The sequence below is a fragment of the Zea mays genome, unplaced genomic scaffold (genome assembly GCF_902167145.1).
Source record: "Zea mays cultivar B73 unplaced genomic scaffold, Zm-B73-REFERENCE-NAM-5.0 scaffold_594, whole genome shotgun sequence".
NCBI lineage: Eukaryota > Viridiplantae > Streptophyta > Magnoliopsida > Poales > Poaceae > Zea > Zea mays.
The window spans coordinates 29,151-36,718 of NW_023367250.1; the positions used below are offsets into that span (position 1 = coordinate 29,151).

The 7,568-nt window shown below is 42.5% G+C and overlaps 1 pseudogene across 1 annotated transcript; it reads right to left on the bottom strand.

Annotated features, from left to right (window-relative positions):
* Positions 1-2,085: 2,085 nt before the first annotated feature.
* LOC118475721 (ribulose bisphosphate carboxylase large chain-like) lies at positions 2,086-3,643 on the bottom strand (annotated as a pseudogene). Its single transcript, XR_004855075.1, has one exon. The product of XR_004855075.1 is annotated as a ribulose bisphosphate carboxylase large chain-like (transcript).
* Positions 3,644-7,568: the final 3,925 nt, after the last annotated feature.

Here is a 7,568-nt window from a genome sequence, read left to right on the forward strand (position 1 = left end):
TTCCCGTCGTTCGCCCATCGCATTATTGCAAATTCCAAAAATGCAATTTTCCATATTCCTAGTTACGTATTTACTTACCTTACGGCGACGAAGAATAAAACTATCACTATATTTTTTCCTTTTCCTAGTTCTTCTTCCAAGCGCAGGATAACCCCAAGGGGTTGTGGGTTTTTTTCTACCAATGGGGGCTTTCCCTTCACCACCCCCATGGGGGTGGTCCACAGGGTTCATAACTACCCCTCTTACTACGGGGCGTTTACCTAGCCAACACTTAGATCCGGCTCTACCCAAACTTTTTTGGTTCACCCCAACATTACCCACTTGTCCGACTGTTGCTAAGCAGTTTTGGGATACCAAACGGACCTCCCCAGATGGTAATCTTAAAGTGGCCAATTTACCCTCTTTTGCAATCAGTTTCGCTACAGCACCTGCTGCTCTAGCTAATTGCCCACCCCTTCCACGTGTGATTTCTATGTTATGTATGGCCGTGCCTAAGGGCATATCGGTTGAAGTAGATTCTTCTTTTTTCTCAAAAAACCCCTTCCCAAACTGTACAAGCTTCTTCCAAAGCATACGGCTTTCTAGATGTATATGACGATCTCTAGACAGATGGATCTTATATGAATCGTATGATGAAGTACCACATGAGTGGATATATAGAAAAGGAATCCAAATCCGCCGAATCGCTCATGTTATGATCTTCTACATCCTAGGTCTCCGCGTTCCGTCATCTGGCTTATGTTCTTCATGTAGCATTCAGATCGAATGACTCTATGAAATTACGTCGATACTTCCACATATTATGGGTAACGTAGGAGACATCCCTATTTTCACCCGGGGGTCTTAATTACCACTGCTTAGCTTCGCCTCTGACCATAAAATGAAATGTGAATAACCCGTCCTCCTCTCTTTGAAACAAGGGGCGCTTCCGGTTCTGTGCGTGCTTCAAACAATTTTGTCTTCTCCATATCTCTAGAGTCAAGAATTTTCTATGAGGAACTACTGAACTCAATCACTTGCTGCCGTTACTCAACAGTTTTCTGTTGAGGTCTATCCCGTAGAGGTAGTCAAATTGGATCAGTGATCGATTTCTAGGTTTCGTCGTAAACCTAATTGGTTACTTCCAATTACGTAAATCAATAGTTCAAACCGCACTCAAAGGTAGGGCATTTCCCATTGATATAGGAACTTTTGTACCAGAAACAATAGTATCTCCAACCCTCTGGGATGTAAAATATATCTCTGCTCACCATCCCCCCAGAAATAGTGTATGAGACAAATGTATGCATTTCGATTAGGGTCGTATTCTATGGTTACGATTCTACTCTACCAGATATGTCTTTTTGATTCCGTCGAAAATAGATTTTACGGTATAGGCGCGCCTCCCCCTCTATGCCTTGCGGTAATGATTCCTCTGGCATTACGACCTTTACCACAACGGTGCCGTCCATGGATCAATTTATTTCGTGGATTGGATTTCACTTGCCTGTCTACGGTTCCCTTGCGTGTGCTCGGGATAGGTGTTTTGTATAAATGTTTCGCCGTATTATTAAGTATTCTCCTTGAGTTCGTTTCTCTATCTAGAAGTGGAATAGAATAACCCGGTTGAAGGGTAATGATCATACGTCTGTAATGCATTGTATGTCCCAGAATAGGTCCCATTCTTCTACCCTTTCCGGGTAGTCGATGGCTATTCACAGCTACTACCTTAACACCAAAGAAGAGTTCGACCCAATGCTTGATTTCTGTCTTAGTGAATCCCGATTCGACATTAAAAGTATATTGATTCTTTCCCAATAAACGAAGACTCTTTTCTGTAAATACTGCGTATTTGATTCCATTATCGTACGATAATACTATATTTTTATTTATATTTGTTTATTGTATTATACCTTTCTATATTCTAGATATAGAATAGAAGAATCTCGATTTGTCAAGTCTCATGATCGTATCAAGATCTATTTCAATTCGGCTCAGTCTTTTTTTTTTAGAAAAGATTGAGCCGAATTGAATTGCAATCAATTAGAGGAATAAAGAAGAATTACTGCATTTCTTAACTTATTTTTTCTCTTTCTATTTTGCTTCTTTTTTATTTTATATGGTATCCATCGCTTTGAAACCATCAAATTGGATCTCCTTCCATATTTCACAAGCTGCGGCTAGTTCAGCACTCCATTTGCAAGCTGCTTTGATAATTTCATTACCTTCACGAGCAAGATCGCGCCCTTCGTTACGAGCTTGTACACAGGCTTCTAAAGCCACACGATTAGCTGCTGCACCAGGTGCATTTCCCCAAGGATGTCCTAAAGTTCCTCCACCAAATTGTAATACGGAATCATCTCCAAAGATTTCGGTCAGAGCTGGCATATGCCAAACATGAATACCCCCAGAAGCCACCGGTATAACACCTGGCATGGATACCCAGTCCTGAGTGAAAAAGATACCGCGATAACGATCTTTTTCAATAAAATCATCGCGCAATAAATCAACAAAACCTAAAGTTATTTCGCGTTCCCCTTCTAACTTACCTACTACTGTACCGGAGTGGATATGATCTCCCCCCGACATACGCAATGCTTTAGCTAATACACGGAAATGCATACCATGATTTTTCTGTCTATCAATAACTGCATGCATTGCTCGGTGAATGTGAAGAAGTAGGCCGTTGTCGCGGCAATAATGAGACAAAGTAGTATTTGCGACCTCCTGTTAAGTAGTCATGCATTACAATAGGAACCCCTAATTCCCTTGCAAATACAGCTCTCTTAATCATTTATTCGCATGTACCTGCAGTCGCATTCAAGTAATGCCCCTTGATTTCACCGGTTTCGGCTTGTGCTTTATAAATTGCTTCGGCACAAAAGACAAAACGGTCTCTCCAGCGCATAAATGGTTGTGAGTTTACGTTTTCATCATCTTTGGTAAAATCAAGTCCACCGCGTAGACACTCATAACACGCTCTACCGTAATTTTTTGCGGATAATCCGTTTAATAGTACATCCCAATAAAGGACGACCGTACTTGTTCAACTTATCCCTTTCAACTTGGATACCGTGAGGCGGACCTTGGAAAGTTTTTGAATAAGCAGGGGGAATTCGTAGATCCTCCAAACGTAGAGCGCGTAAGGCTTTGAAACCAAATACGTTACCCACAATGGAAGTAAACATGTTAGTAACAGAACCCTCTTCAAATAGGTCTAATGGATAAGCTACATAACAGATATATTGATCTGGGTCCCCAGGAACGGGCTCGATGTGATAGCATCGTCCTTTGTAACGATCAAGACTGGTAAGTCCATCAGTCCAAACAGTTGTCCATGTACCAGTAGAAGATTCCGCAGCTACTGCAGCTCCTGCTTCTTCAGGCGCCCGAGCTGAGGAGTTACTCGGAATGCTTGCTGCCAAGATATCAGTATCCTTGGTTTCGTACTCCGGGGTGTAGTAAGTCAATTTATAATCCTTAACACCAGCTTTAAATCCAACACTTGCTTTAGTTTCTGTTTGTGGTGACATAAGTCCCTCCCTACAACTCATGAATTAAGAATTCTCACAACGACAGGGTCTACTCGATATGGATTAGGCGTAAATGAAACCTTTGCAAAAATCGAAAAAAAAAAGATATTTAATTAATATCAACTCATTAAATAAAAAAAGGAGTATGCTTAAGTTAATGAATATGTTTCATTCATATATAATGTGTACACCCTGTGTACAAATGCAAAGCAAGTTCTTTCCAATGCTACTTCCAAAATGCCAGTGCACGGATTTGATCTCTTGACTTTTATTAGCTCCTGATATAGATAATGCTACGTGCTCGCTAACTCTATTCGTCCTGGCATGGCAAAGCGGCGAACCTGCCTGCCTAATGAAGAAAGAGAAGTCGATCTAGAGAAGCTTCTTAAGTAAGAATAAGATGGCAAAAGAGTAGAGATTTTACAGTTCATTCGCTTGGAAGCTAGCTTCATCTGGAGCATACACTCTGGGAGGGGTATCACAATCTTCTGTACCTATATGGAAATCGTAGCAAGGCTAGCTTGTAACATCGAAGAGCAGGCATTTCCAATTAGTTTAGTTGAAACGTTGCAAAAACCATAGAGCTGAGCTGGCTTATTAGGTAGTTCCTTTTTGCATTATATATTTAACGCCTTCTTGCTCATCTAGAAACTCTCCCTCTCATATCTCGTGACAACTATTCCTGTCTCGGTTATCTGTGCTATCCAAATGCCTGCCTCTTTGTAAGCCCGTGCAGACTGAAATGCATATGCCTCCCAAAGCGGATTAAGCATATCCTCGCTCTCTCTACCCTTTCCTCTCTCATTCCAGAAAAGAAGTGCAATATGCGATCAATAAGCTTACGGATTCAATACCTTTGATAGCATCATAAGTAGTGCCGTAGGTTCAATCCCAACCAATGCCCAGCTTCAGCAAATAGAAGAAGGGTTAACATCATGAATATGCGATCAAGCAAAGAGTGAAGAAGCAGCAATACGTGTTTTGAGTTATCTTTCTTTTTTCTTCTAAAAAAGCAATAGAAAAGAAGAAAGAATTCCGTAGTGTGTATCAACTTCATCTTCTCCACAACCTCACAGACCTTATCACTAGGGAAAGCCGATACAGCTGATCCCTCACCAGATGAGGCTGGTGACAAGTTCCAATTGTACTTTTGTTGACCAATATCTGACCGAGAAATGAGTTGATGAACCCGTCTTACCAGAGATAGGAATTTTTCCATTATTCGATGATCCAACGCGCTAAGGGAATTCATGTTCTCAGTATTGACCATTACCCTGGATTCTTTCCTACCCTCAATTGTGCCACCTTCTTGTTACTCGCTGGCCGAGTATAATCATTATTTTATTTCCAATTCTAGTAGTTTGTAGTTTGATGAATATAGTTTATAACTATAATATGGGTTATAACTCAGTCTGTTTATTAAACGATTCTCGCCTTCCAGCAGCTTCAGGTAGCCTCCCTTAACCCTGCAGGATTCGAGGGAGTCGTCGAGCCTTCAATTCATCCGGCACTCGCTGGTAACTTCCAGGAGCCTCGAATGATTCCGACACCCTCTTCAGCGCTTCTGGACGGTTCTCAACTGAAAAGTAAACTCAATTCGTTAATAACCCGCTTTGCAAATTTCTTTTTCAAGTGCAAAAACGATGAAAGGATCAAGGTCCCTTTCTTTAACGATTGTGGCCTTTTTTGAACTAATTTTCGGACTTCTATCCGCGTCTTTTAGCCTCATCTTCATATAGCTGGAAAATCCGTGCAAATAACTCCGCCATCAACGGTTCCTTCCTCGGCTAAGAATAATGCTATGCTATCCGGAATTGCAATTAGATAGTTGTAGATAAGGTAAGGCCCTTCCCCTCTATCCAGTTCAAACCAATGGCATGAAATAGCACTAGCGAAAAGGCTAAGCACATTTGATAGAGGTATACCTCACCAAAGCAAAGAAGAACAAAACCTGGGACGAGGACGGTCGCGAATGCAAATGCTTATGGTTCTAATCAAGTGAAGCCAATGCTAGGAGGTTGAAACTAGAGGTCACAAGGCATGACGCTGGAGAAAGAGAAGCGTGATGTTGTCAGCAATCAAATTATCGTAAATAGATAGTATAGTATAGTATAGTTACGCTTTCCTGAGTGACTGGATTCCTAGCTCTTCGACAGCAAGAAGTGGTACGAACTTCATCAGCGCATGAGAAGCAAGCGGTCTTAGTGGAGTGGCGGACTTCCCCTTTCAAGGAAAGGAAAGTTTTCGGATTCTCGTCAAAGAGGAGAGCTGAGCCTAAAGAAAATCACATCAAGCTAAGTGCAAACAGGCGCAATCAAGATCACAAGAAGAAGAGAAGAAACAAGAAGAAAACACACCAAGGCATTAATCAACAGCCTAAGCCGAAGCCACCATAGGCAATAGATCACAATTCAAGGAAAGGAGCAGGGTCACTAATATTGTATGGATAGTACTCGAAGAAAGGGAACTCCCAGGAAACCTAATCTATAAGAGCCGTGTTCGTGCTGTGGATTTCAAAGTGAAGTTCTTAGGTGGAGGCGAGTTCTGTTCTATTCTATGACAATCCTCAAACTCCATTCATCGATTGCTGTTCCATTGAAGGGAAGGAACTCTATGTTGGAAGTCTTCCCAAGCCAAGAAACAAGATCTGTGTCTCTATTACTCGAGCTGTGTCAATGACATAAACACGCCGTAGTAGGGTGTGCCGTTCACCCATCTCAGACGCCATAGGTTCTCTATTCTTAGGATCTGCCTGGCCTGGCCACTCAAAGAAAAAGTACAATCTGCTGGGTTTTGACATCAGTGAGGATAAGTCACGTACGAGTTCAGGGCACATGATCTTTCGAAGTGCCATAGGAATTCTAAGAATAAGGGATGGTGCCAACGAGAAAGAGACCCAGCTATTGTACTGGTAGAGAAGTGACTCGACTGGAAAGGCAGCTACCTTGGTTCTTCGAATAGGTGTGGGTAAACTGCTCGCATTTTCCTATGTGGGTGGCGAAAGATTCTTGCTAGATTTGGATCTTAACTCATACCGCTGTTGTGGCTTGAAGGGAAAACCAATTCATCCTTATGCTTTTTGCGCTAGATAAGAACAAGAACTTCCCTTTAAGTCTTTCCGTCTTTCTACCTGACCTGCAGAGGACTAGATAGAGGCTGGCAAGCCATAGACTCATTGGGGTCTAAGTAAGTACAAACAACTTCAACTCCTCGCGAACCGACAGGACAGATTTCCCCGGCAGCTGCAGCTACTGGTATCAGCACCAACCAACTCTATTCTAGCCTCGTAAGCCACTTCTCCTCTCCCGGCAGGCTTGGTCTCGCCTTCTCCAATTATCGGCATCTCTCTCCTATTATCGTATGAGAATTCTAGCCAGTCACTTCGGGAAGGAAGTCAACTGCAAATAGCCAGCCTCCACGAACAGCAAAGGAGCTACGGCACTTCTGGCACTATCCTCAAACCCATATGGCGCGTCGTCAACCCAATTTGCCAAGCGTCAATCTCAATCTTCCAAAAAAAAGGAAACTAGCTATCTAGAGGAAACTAACTATCTCTATCTAGAAGAAGCTGAGAAAGGTACCGCTGTCTATGAAGCAAGGTCAGAATGTGCCGCTAAGATCCCAGCCAGGCTATGATAGCAGGAATAAGAAATTGCCATAGGGGAATCCATTCATTCTCGACCATACAGGGAGTTTAGTTTCGAGGATAGCGTATTCGTCCGAAGTCGTATTAGTTGGCATTGTCACTGGAACAGTTTCCTTGATATCATCTGTGGGCTCTCCATTGGTTTGGTCCGGCATCTTAGGTTTCGCAGGATCACTTCACTTAACTTATTTCATTTCGAGAAAGAGAACGATTCTTCTTCGATCTAGAAAGAACGATTCTTCTTCGAAGCATGAACCAACCCGCACCTGCCCTCAAAGCAGATACGAATCACGGAAACTTTGCCTCTTCTGAAGCGCAGAACCAGAAAACCCACGGCCTGCTGCTTGATTAGAAAAAGGAGATCCACGGCCTGTGAGTAACTACGCCATGTTACGAATCACAGCCTGACT